Here is a 12,704-nt window from a genome sequence, read left to right as displayed (position 1 = left end):
AGGGCAGTGTGAGCAGGACCAGCAGTGTCATTTGACTTAACAAACGAGGATCGGATGTCGTCAACCTTCTTTTCAAAATGGTTGACGAAGTCATCCACAGAGAGGGAGGGGGAGGAGGATTCAGCAGGGAGGGAGAAGGTGGCAAAGAGCTTCCTAGGGTTAGAGGCAGATGCTTGGAATTTAGAGTGGTAGAAAGTGGCTTTAGCAGCAGAAACAGATGAAGAAAATGTAGAGAGGAGGGAGTGAAAAGATGCCAGGTCCGCAGGGAGTCTAGTTTTCCTCAATTTCCGCTCGGCTGCCCGGAGCCCTGTTCTGTGAGCTCGCAATGAGTCGTCAAGCCACGGAGCAGGAGGGAGGACCGAGCCGGCCGGGAGGATAGGGGACATAGAGAGTCAAAGGATGCAGAAAGGGGAGGGAGAGGAGGGTTGAGGAGGAAGAATCAGGAGATTGGAGGGAGAAGGATTGAGCAGAGGGAAGAGATGATAGGATGGAAGAGGGAGATAGTAGCGGGAGAGAGAGAGCGAAGGTTGCAATGGCGCATTACCATCTGAGTAGAGGCAGAGTGAGTAGTGTTGGAGGAGAGCGAGAGAAAAAGGATACAAAGTAGTGGTCGGAGACATGGAGGGGAGTTGCAGTGAGATTAGTAGAAGAACAGCATCTAGTAAAGATGACGTCAAGCGTATTGCCTGCCTTGTGAGTAGGGGGGGACGGTGAGAGGGTGAGGTCAAAAGAGGAGAGGAGTGGAAAGAAGGAGGCAGAGAGAAATGAGTCAAAGGTAGACATAGGGAGGTTGAAGTCACCCAGAACTGTGAGGGGTGAGCCATCCTCAGGAAAGGAACTTATCAAGGCGTCAAGCTCATTGATGAACTCTCCAAGGGAACCTGGAGGGCGATAAATGACAAGGATGTTAAGCTTGAATGGGCTAGTGACTGTGACAGCATGGAATTCAAATGAGGAGATAGACAGATGGGTCAGGGGAAAAAGAGAGAATGTCCACTTGGGAGAGATGAGGATTCCTGTGCCACCACCCCACTCCAAGCAGGCTGTCATGTGCCTTTTACTGAAGAGTGACTTCCGTCTAGCCAATCTACCATGAAGGCCTGATTGGTGGAGCGCTGCAGATGGTTGTCCTTCTGGAAGGTTCTCCCATCTCCACAGAGGAACTCTAGAGCTCTGTCAGGGTGACCATCGGGTTCTTGGTCACCTCCCTGACCAAGGCCCTTCTCTCCCGATTGCTCAGTTTGTCCGGACAGCCAGCTCCAGGAAGAGTCTTGGTGGTTACAAACTTCTTCCATTTAAGAATGATAGAGGCCACTGTGTTCTTGGGGACCTTCGATGCTGCAGACATTTTTTGGTACCCTTCCCCAGATCTGTGCCTCGACACAATCCTGTCTCGGAGCTCTAGGGACAATTCCTTCGACCTCATGGCTGGTTTTTGCTCTGACATGCACTGTCAACTGTGATATAGACAGGTGTGTGCCTTTCCAAATCATGTCCAATCAGTTTGAATTTACCACAGGTGGACTCCAATCAAGTTGTAGAAACATCTCAAGGATGATCAATGGAAACAGGATGCACCTGAGCTCAATTTCGAGTTTCATAGCAAAGGATCTGAATACAAATGTAAATAAGGTATTTCTGTTTCAGTTTTTTTATACATTTGCAAATATTTATAAAAACTGGTTTTCGCTTTGTCGTTATGGGGTATGGTGTGTAGATTTGTTTTTATTTCATCCATTTTAGAATAAGGCTGTAACGTAACAAAATGTGGAAAACGTCAAGGGATCTGAATACTTTCCGAAGGCACTGTATGTCTATATATACTGTGGCTGTAACATCGCACTTCAGTACAGGATGAATATATAACATATTGGGTTCTATGATTTTATTATAACGTGTGGGTCTCTGGACCGTGTGAGGCTATTATGCCCCTGTGTGCAGTCAATTTGCATGTTTGTACAATTGTGTTTCATTGAGCTAGGCCCGGTTTGCAGTGAAGTAGTAGTAGAACCTTGGATGTTTATTTCTCTTTTTAGCACGTTATTGCACTTAATAGCCTGTGTGCCTTACACCATCTTCGGGTCATTCAGCTCTGCTGATTGGGTTACAGAGACTGCAGGAATTTAGTAGTTCGCCTTGCATTTCATGCACACTGTCTTATGAATTTGTGTATTTAATAAAGATCATTGTTTGCTATATCTTTGTTGAGTTTTTGTGTGTCCTATCCTGTTCTAGCAAGCTTTATTACACTGGTGGCAGCGGTGGGTTTTCTTAGACAAAAATGTCAGACAATGAGGACACACCAAACTTAGGCGCAGGTGTTGCCCAGATGGCAGCCCCCGCCCCACATAATGGTCAGCCCCTTCCCCCCAACATGCCGTCTGTGTGCCCCGTCTTTATGCCCGAAACATTTACCGGTATGGGGCGGGAATGGTCTGATTGGGCTGGACAGTTTGAAACGGCCGCCGAGGTAAACAATTGGAATGATGGGCTTAAGTTAACATTTATGTCTTTGTTGCTATTAGGGTGGGCTCGAGACATGTATAGCGGTCTCTCCGTTGAGGATAGAAGTGACTACACACAGTTGAAAAATGCTATGGGTAAATGTTTAGACCCTTGTGACAGTCACAATGGGAAACGCGCCAACTTCCTGGCTAGGAGAATGCTGCATAGTCGGTTAATGCAGAAAGTGTACGCAACTGCGGATGCCACTACTCTGGATCTGTTTACATGTGATCGTTTTATTGAATATGTATGTAGTGGGGACTCGCGAGTCAGTCTCGGTCTGCTAGGCCCGCTATGCTGGTGCATGCCATAAGTATTGCTTCCGAGATGGAAGTCATCAGGAGTTTGGAACATAGTCACATAACCCCCAATGCCAAGGTTTGGGACGTGTCTGATTACAAGTCAACAAGTGATGCTCAAATTGAGGTTTTGCTTGGTGTAGTAGAAGGGCTTTGACAAGAGGTCAAATCCTTGCACGCTGAGGTAAAAAAAGGCCAAGCCCCTACCCCCAATAGACCAGCCGACCCGGTACACTAGTGCCCCCGCCACTCAGGGACAAAGCAGGTTTGCTTATCACCGAGGGAACAGAGGCTCGGGCGAAGTCTGCTGGAAAAGTGGATATAACCGTCATACGCATGCGAAACTGCCCCTACCTGCTGGGAAACTAGAGGGGCGTGCATGGTAGGTGTCACCCTGGCTCTGGGACTCTGTTATGTTGAGCCAGGGGTGGGTTGTTTCTATGTGTTTTGTGTGCTAGGTTGTTTATCTAGTTCATTTGTTTCTATGTTGGCGGTGTGGTTCTCAATCAGAGGCAACGTGAATCAGCTGTTGCTTGTTGTCTCTGATTGGGACCATACTTAGGTAGCCTGTTTTGCCACAGTGTTTGTGGGATCTTGTTCCGTGTTTGGTTAGTGTCTATTGCCAAGGACATCACGTATCGTTTTTGTTGTTTTGTTCGTGTGATCATTAAAAATAAAAGTATGTTCGCATTCCACGCTGCGCCTTGGTCCTCTGTGTTCGGCGATCGTGACAGAAGATCCCACCATAACTGGACCAAGCAGCGTGTCCAGGAGCCAACGCCAGAGGTGACTCTTATGGATGTCCACTTCGACTGGGTCAAGCAGCGTGGCCAGGAGCCAACGCCAGAGAGGACTCTTATGGATATCAACCTCGACTGGGTCAAGCCGCGTGAGGAGGAGAGAGGTTGGACTTGGGAGCAGAGGAGCGGAGTCTGGCGAGAGCCATGGAGGCCTGGTCACGGGGAGGAGAGACGCCCAGAATTTTTTTAGGGTGGGGGCTCACGCCGTGGACGACGGGGCAGCAGGAGGTCGGGATAGAGTGGTTCAGCGGGTTGGCAAGGGAGGCCGCCAGGTTACGGGAGTCACTGGTCACCAGGGGAAGGAGAATGTAGAGGCACGGCGAGAGGTCTGGGGTGTGTTGCCGTCCGGTCCGGCCCATTCCTGATCCCCAGCGTGGGCCAGTGGTGTGTGTCCCCAGTACGGTCCGGCCCGTTCCTGATCCCGCGTAGGGCCGGTGGTGTGTGTCCCCAGTACGGTCGGCCTGTTCCTGCCCCTCGCACCAAGCCTGTGGTGCGCGTCGCCAGCCCGGCCCGGCCTGGCCTGTTCCTGCCCCTCGCACCAAGCCAATGGTGCGCGTGTCCGGTCCGGTCTGTTCCTGCTCCCCGCACCAAGCTTATGGTGCGCGTCGCCAACCCGGCCCGGCCTGTTCCTGCTCCCCCGCACCAAGCCTATGGTGGCGTCGCCAACCAGCCCGGCCTGTTCCTGCTCTCCGCACTTCAAGCCTATGGTGCGCGTCGCCAGCCCGGCCCGGCCTGTTCCTGCTCCCCGCACCAAGCCAATGGTGCGCGTCGCCAGCCCGGCCCGGCCTGTCCCTGCTCCCGCACCAAGCCAATGGTGCGCGTCGTCCAGCCCGGTCCGGCCCATTCCTGCTCCCGCACCAAGCCTGTGGTGCGCATCGTCACCGGTCCGGTCGTTTCCTGCTCCCCGCACCAAGCCTGTGGTGCGCTCGTCAGCCGGTTCGGCCCGTCCCTGCTCCCGCACCAAGCCTGTGGTGCGCGTCGTCAGTCGGCAGCCCGTGCCTGGGTCACGGTGCCTGGTCAGGTACCGGTTAGCTGCTCCACATCGAAGTCTGGCGATCCGCTCCACCGATGTCAGTCAGATCCAGCCAGCAGGGCCAGACCAGACCAGGGGCGCTAAGGGGGGTTTGTTGGAGGGTGGGGGTCAAGCCCGGAGCCGGAACCGCCTCCGAGGAGGAATGCCCACCCGGCCCTCCCCTGTTCAGTTTATGTTTGGCGCGGTCGCAGTCCGCGCCTTTGGGGGTACTGTCACGCCCTGGCTCTGGGACTCTGTTATGTTGAGCCAGGGTGGGTTGTTTCTATGTGTTTTGTGTGCTAGGTTGTTTATCTAGTTCATTTGTTTCTATGTTGGCCGGTGTGGTTCTCAATCAGAGGCAACGTGAATCAGCTGTTGCTTGTTGTCTCTGATTGGGACCATACTTAGGTAGCCTGTTTTGCCACAGTGTTTGTGGGATCTTGTTCCGTGTTTGGTTAGTGTCTATTGCCAAGGGACGTCACGTATCGTTTTGTTGTTTTGTTCGTGTGATCATTAAAAATAAAAAGTATGTTCGCATTCCACGCTGCGCCTTGGTCCTCTGTGTTCGACGATCGTGACAGTAGGCCAAATGCTGCGCCCTCATTCTTCCTTCTAGACTGGCCTCTCCATGTGACAAGAACACTTCCGGGGTGTTACTCAATGCTAAACCAGGTGGGTGGGACACTCATCTACTAGTTGATACCGGGTCTCAAGTTTCCATTGTTCCATTGTCCCCAAGCAAAATAACTAATGGAGACACTGAGTTGATGGGTTACCAGGGCAAAGTTGCTGTAGCTAATAGAGGTGGAAATGGAGATCTTTGGCCGTTGTCAGACCATTTGTCAATGTGGGTCCTTAACCGTAGTTGCTGAATTCTTAGTGCCGGATATTCTACAAAATGGATTTTGCTTGGCACTTACTTGCTAGCTAAATTTGGTGCTGTGATTGATCTGGGGTAAAGATGCTGACGACTAATGGAAAATAAGTTGCCTCTCTTAGTTGAATGATGCTAACCAACCCAAACTTTTATACATTTCTCCCATGCCGCAGCGAAGTAAGACAAGGGGTGGCAGTCTGTGTATATTTGTAAACAACAGCTGGTGCACAAAATCTAATATTAAGGAAGTCTCAAAGTTTTGCTCTCATGATACGCTGTTGACCAAGAGAGTTTCAATCTATATTTTTCGTAGCTGTCTATTTACCACTACAAACCGATGCTGGCACTAAGACTGCACTCAATGAGCTGTATAAGGCCATAAGCAAACAGGAAAACACTCATCCAGAGGCAGCGCTCCTAGTGGCCTGGGACTTTAATGCAGGGAAACTTAAATCTGTTCTACCAGCATGTTAAATGTGCAACCAGAGGAAAAAAAACTCTAGACCACCTTTACTCCACACACAGAGACGCGTAAAAAGCTCTCCCTTGCCCTCCATTTGGCAAATCTGACCATAATTCTATTCACCTGATTCCTGCTTATAAGAAAAAACTAAAGCAGGAAGCACCAGTGACTCGGTTAATAAGGAAGTGGTCAGATGACGCAGATGCTAAGCTACAGGACTGTTTTGCTAGCACAGACTGGAATATGTTCCGGGATTCTTCCGATGGCATTGAGGAATACACCACATCAGTCACTGGCTTCATCAATAAATGCATCGATGACGTCGTCCCCACAGTGACCGTACGTACATACCCCAACCAGAAGCCATGGATTAAAGGCAACATCTGCACTGAGCTAAAGGGTAGAGCTGGCACTTTCAAGGAGTGGGACTCTAACCCGGACGCTTATAAGAAGTCACACTATGCCCTCCGACGAACCATCAAACAGGCAAAGAGGCAATACATGACTAAGATTGAATCGTACTACACCGGATCTGACGCTCGTCGTATGTGGCAGGGCTTGCAAACTATTACAGACTACAAAGGGAAGCTGCCCAGTGACATGAGCCTACCATATAAGCTGAATCACTTCTATGCTCGCTTCGAGGCAAGCAACACTGAAGCATGCATGAGAGCATCAGCTGTTCCGGATGACTATGTGATCACGCTCTCCGTAGCCGATGTGAGTAAGACTTTTAAGCAGGTCAACATTCACAAGGCCGCAGGGCCAGACGGATTACCAGGACGTGTACTCGGAGCATGCGCTGACCAACTGAGCAGGACCAGCAGTGTCATTTGACTTAACAAACGAGGATCGGATGTCGTCAACCTTCTTTTCAAAATGGTTGACGAAGTCATCCACAGAGAGGGAGGGGGAGGAGGATTCAGCAGGGAGGAGAAGGTGGCAAAGAGCTTCCCTAGGGTTAGAGGCAGATGCTTGGAATTTAGAGTGGTAGAAGTGGCTTTGAGCAGAAACAGATGAAGAAAATGTAGAGAGGAGGGAGTGAAAAGATGCCAGGTCCGCAGGGAGTCTAGTTTTCCCTCAATTTCCGCTCGGCTGCCCGGAGCCCTGTTCTGTGAGCTCGCAATGAGTCGTCAAGCCACGGAGCAGGAGGGGGGAGGACCCGAGCCGGCCGGGAGGATAGGGGACATAGAGAGTCAAAGGATGCAGAAAGGGAGGAGAGGAGGGTTGAGGAGGAAGAATCAGGAGATTGGAGGGAGAAGGATTGAGCAGAGGGAAGAGATGATAGGATGGAAGAGGAGATAGTAGCGGGAGAGAGAGAGCGAAGGTTGCAATGGCGCATTACCATCTGAGTAGGGGCAGAGTGAGTAGTGTTGGAGGAGAGCGAGAGAGAAAAGGATACAAAGTAGTGGTCGGAGACATGGAGGGGAGTTGCAGTGAGATTAGTAGAAGAACAGCATCTAGTAAAGATGACGTCAAGCGTATTGCCTGCCTTGTGAGTAGGGGGGGACGGTGAGAGGGTGAGGTCAAAAGAGGAGAGGAGTGGAAAGAAGGAGGCAGAGAGAAATGAGTCAAAGGTAGACATAGGGAGGTTGAAGTCACCCAGAACTGTGAGGGGTGAGCCATCCTCAGGAAAGGAACTTATCAAGGCGTCAAGCTCATTGATGAACTATCCAAGGGAACCTGGAGGGCGATAAATGACAAGGATGTTAAGCTTGAATGGGCTAGTGACTGTGACAGCATGGAATTCAAATGAGGAGATAGACAGATGGGTCAGGGGAAAAAGAGAGAATGTCCACTTGGAGAGAGATGAGGATTCCTGTGCCACCACCCCACTCCAAGCAGGCTGTCATGTGCCTTTTACTGAAGAGTGACTTCCGTCTAGCCAATCTACCATGAAGGCCTGATTGGTGGAGCGCTGCAGATGGTTGTCCTTCTGGAAGGTTCTCCCATCTCCACAGAGGAACTCTAGAGCTCTGTCAGGGTGACCATCGGGTTCTTGGTCACCTCCCTGACCAAGGCCCTTCTCTCCCGATTGCTCAGTTTGTCCGGACAGCCAGCTCCAGGAAGAGTCTTGGTGGTTACAAACTTCTTCCATTTAAGAATGATAGAGGCCACTGTGTTCTTGGGGACCTTCGATGCTGCAGACATTTTTTGGTACCCTTCCCCAGATCTGTGCCTCGACACAATCCTGTCTCGGAGCTCTAGGGACAATTCCTTCGACCTCATGGCTGGTTTTTGCTCTGACATGCACTGTCAACTGTGATATAGACAGGTGTGTGCCTTTCCAAATCATGTCCAATCAGTTTGAATTTACCACAGGTGGACTCCAATCAAGTTGTAGAAACATCTCAAGGATGATCAATGGAAACAGGATGCACCTGAGCTCAATTTCGAGTTTCATAGCAAAGGATCTGAATACAAATGTAAATAAGGTATTTCTGTTTCAGTTTTTTTATACATTTGCAAATATTTATAAAAACTGGTTTTCGCTTTGTCGTTATGGGGTATTGTGTGTAGATTTGTTTTTATTTCATCCATTTTAGAATAAGGCTGTAACGTAACAAAATGTGGAAAACGTCAAGGGATCTGAATACTTTCCGAAGGCACTGTATGTCTATATATACTGTGGCTGTAACATCGCACTTCAGTACAGGATGAATATATAACATATTGGGTTCTATGATTTTATTATAACGTGTGGGTCTCTGGACCGTGTGTAGGCTATTATGCCCCTGTGTGCAGTCAATTTGCATGTTTGTACAATTGTGTTTCATTGAGCTAGGCCCGGTTTGCAGTGAAGTAGTAGTAGAACCTTGGATGTTTATTTCTCTTTTTAGCACGTTATTGCACTTAATAGCCTGTGTGCCTTACACCATCTTCGGGTCATTCAGCTCTGCTGATTGGGTTACAGAGACTGCAGGAATTTAGTAGTTCGCCTTGCATTTCATGCACACTGTCTTATGAATTTGTGTATTTAATAAAGATCATTGTTTGCTATATCTTTGTTGAGTTTTTGTGTGTCCTATCCTGTTCTAGCAAGCTTTATTACACTGGTGGCAGCGGTGGGTTTTCTTAGACAAAAATGTCAGACAATGAGGACACACCAAACTTAGGCGCAGGTGTTGCCCAGATGGCAGCCCCGCCCCACATAATGGTCAGCCCCTTCCCCCCAACATGCCGTCTGTGTGCCCCGTCTTTATGCCCGAAACATTTACCGGTATGGGGCGGGAATGGTCTGATTGGGCTGGACAGTTTGAAACGGCCGCCGAGGTAAACAATTGGAATGATGGGCTTAAGTTAACATTTATGTCTTTGTTGCTATTAGGGTGGGCTCGAGACATGTATAGCGGTCTCTCCGTTGAGGATAGAAGTGACTACACACAGTTGAAAAATGCTATGGGTAAATGTTTAGACCCTTGTGACAGTCACAATGGGAAACGCGCCAACTTCCTGGCTAGGAGAATGCTGCATAGTCGGTTAATGCAGAAAGTGTACGCAACTGCAGATGCCACTACTCTGGATCTGTTTACATGTGATCGTTTTATTGAATATGTATGTAGTGGGGACTCGCGAGTCAGTCTCCGGTCTGCTAGGCCCGCTATGCTGGTGCATGCCATAAGTATTGCTTCCGAGATGGAAGTCATCAGGAGTTTGGAACATAGTCACATAACCCCCAATGCCAAGGTTTGGGACGTGTCTGATTACAAGTCAACAAGTGATGCTCAAATTGAGGTTTTGCTTGGTGTAGTAGAAGGGCTTTGACAAGAGGTCAAATCCTTGCACGCTGAGGTAAAAAAAGGCCAAGCCCCTACCCCCAATAGACCAGCCGACCCGGTACACTAGTGCCCCCGCCACTCAGGGACAAAGCAGGTTTGCTTATCACCGAGGGAACAGAGGCTCGGGCGAAGTCTGCTGGAAAAGTGGATATAACCGTCATACGCAACGAAACTGCCCCTACCTGCTGGGAAACTAGAGGGGGCGTGCATGGTAGGTGTCACGCCCTGGCTCTGGGACTCTGTTATGTTGAGCCAGGGTGGGTTGTTTCTATGTGTTTTGTGTGCTAGGTTGTTTATCTAGTTCATTTGTTTCTATGTTGGCCGGTGTGGTTCTCAATCAGAGGCAACGTGAATCAGCTGTTGCTTGTTGTCTCTGATTGGGACCATACTTAGGTAGCCTGTTTTGCCACAGTGTTTGTGGGATCTTGTTCCGTGTTTGGTTAGTGTCTATTGCCAAGGACATCACGTATCGTTTTGTTGTTTTGTTCGTGTGATCATTAAAAATAAAAGTATGTTCGCATTCCACGCTGCGCCTTGGTCCTCTGTGTTCGACGATCGTGACAGAAGATCCCACCATAACTGGACCAAGCAGCGTGTCCAGGAGCCAACGCCAGAGGTGACTCTTATGGATGTCCACTTCGACTGGGTCAAGCAGCGTGGCCAGGAGCCAACGCCAGAGAGGACTCTTATGGATATCAACCTCGACTGGGTCAAGCCGCGTGAGGAGGAGAGAGGTTGGACTTGGGAGCAGAGGAGCGAGAGTCTGGCGAGAGCCATGGAGGCCTGGTCCACGGGGAGGAGAGACGCCCAGAATTTTTTTAGGGTGGGGGCTCACGCCGTGGACGACGGGGCAGCAGGAGGTCGGGATAGAGTGGTTCAGCGGGTTGGCAAGGGAGGCCGCCAGGTTACGGGAGTCACTGGTCACCAGGGGGAAGGAGAATGTAGAGGCACGGCGAGAGGTACTGGGGTGTGTTGCCAGTCCGGTCCGGCCCATTCCTGATCCCCGCGTAGGGCCAGTGGTGTGTGTCCCCAGTACGGTCCGGCCCGTTCCTGATCCCCGCGTAGGGCCGGTGGTGTGTGTCCCCAGTACGGTCCGGCCTGTTCCTGCCCCTCGCACCAAGCCTATGGTGCGCGTCGCCAGCCCGGCCCGGCCTGGCCTGTTCCTGCCCCTCGCACCAAGCCAATGGTGCGCGTCGTCAGTCCGGTCCGGTCTGTTCCTGCTCCCCGCACCAAGCTTATGGTGCGCGTCGCCAGCCCGGCCCGGCCTGTTCCTGCTCCCCGCACCAAGCCTATGGTGCGCGTCGCCAGCCCAGCCCGGCCTGTTCCTGCTCTCCGCACCAAGCCTATGGTGCGCGTCGCCAGCCCGGCCCGGCCTGTTCCTGCTCCCCGCACCAAGCCAATGGTGCGCGTCGCCAGCCCGGCCCGGCCTGTCCCTGCTCCCCGCACCAAGCCAATGGTGCGCGTCGTCAGCCCGGTCCGGCCCATTCCTGCTCCCCGCACCAAGCCTGTGGTGCGCATCGTCAGCCCGGTCCGGTCCGTTCCTGCTCCCCGCACCAAGCCTGTGGTGCGCTTCGTCAGCCCGGTTCGGCCCGTCCCTGCTCCCCGCACCAAGCCTGTGGTGCGCGTCGTCAGTCCGGCACAGCCCGTGCCTGGGTCACCGGTGCCTGGTCAGGTACCGGTTAGCTGCTCCACATCGAAGTCTGAGCGATCCGCTCCACCGATGTCCAGTCCAGATCCAGCCAGCAGGGCCAGACCAGACCAGGGGCGCTAAGGGGGGTTTGTTGGAGGGTGGGGGTCAAGCCCGGAGCCGGAACCGCCTCCGAGGAGGAATGCCCACCCGGCCCTCCCCTGTTCAGTTTATGTTTGGCGCGGTCGCAGTCCGCGCCTTTGGGGGTACTGTCACGCCCTGGCTCTGGGACTCTGTTATGTTGAGCCAGGGTGGGTTGTTTCTATGTGTTTTGTGTGCTAGGTTGTTTATCTAGTTCATTTGTTTCTATGTTGGCCGGTGTGGTTCTCAATCAGAGGCAACGTGAATCAGCTGTTGCTTGTTGTCTCTGATTGGGACCATACTTAGGTAGCCTGTTTTGCCACAGTGTTTGTGGGATCTTGTTCCGTGTTTGGTTAGTGTCTATTGCCAAGGACGTCACGTATCGTTTTGTTGTTTTGTTCGTGTGATCATTAAAAATAAAAGTATGTTCGCATTCCACGCTGCGCCTTGGTCCTCTGTGTTCGACGATCGTGACAGTAGGCCAAATGCTCGCCCTCATTCTTCCTTCTAGACTGGCCTCTCCATGTGACAAGAACACTTCCGGGGTGTTACTCAATGCTAAACCAGGTGGGTGGGACACTCATCTACTAGTTGATACCGGGTCTCAAGTTTCCATTGTTCCATTGTCCCCAAGCAAAATAACTAATGGAGACACTGAGTTGATGGGTTACCAGGGCAAAGTTGCTGTAGCTAATAGAGGTGGAAATGGAGATCTTTGGCCGTTGTCAGACCATTTGTCAATGTGGGTCCTTAACCGTAGTTGCTGAATTCTTAGTGCCGGATATTCTACAAAATGGATTTTGCTTGGCACTTACTTGCTAGCTAAATTTGGTGCTGTGATTGATCTGGGGTAAAGATGCTGACGACTAATGGAAAATAAGTTGCCTCTCTTAGTTGAATGATGCTAACCAACCCAAACTTTTATACATTTCTCCCATGCCGCAGCGAAGTAAGACAAGGGGTGGCAGTCTGTGTATATTTGTAAACAACAGCTGGTGCACAAAATCTAATATTAAGGAAGTCTCAAAGTTTTGCTCTCATGATACGCTGTTGACCAAGAGAGTTTCAATCTATATTTTTCGTAGCTGTCTATTTACCACTACAAACCGATGCTGGCACTAAGACTGCACTCAATGAGCTGTATAAGGCCATAAGCAAACAGGAAAACACTCATCCAGAGGCAGCGCTCCCTAGTGGCCTG

The sequence above is a fragment of the Coregonus clupeaformis genome, chromosome 11, assembly GCF_020615455.1.
Source record: "Coregonus clupeaformis isolate EN_2021a chromosome 11, ASM2061545v1, whole genome shotgun sequence".
NCBI lineage: Eukaryota > Metazoa > Chordata > Actinopteri > Salmoniformes > Salmonidae > Coregonus > Coregonus clupeaformis.
This window is presented reverse-complemented; position numbering follows the sequence as displayed.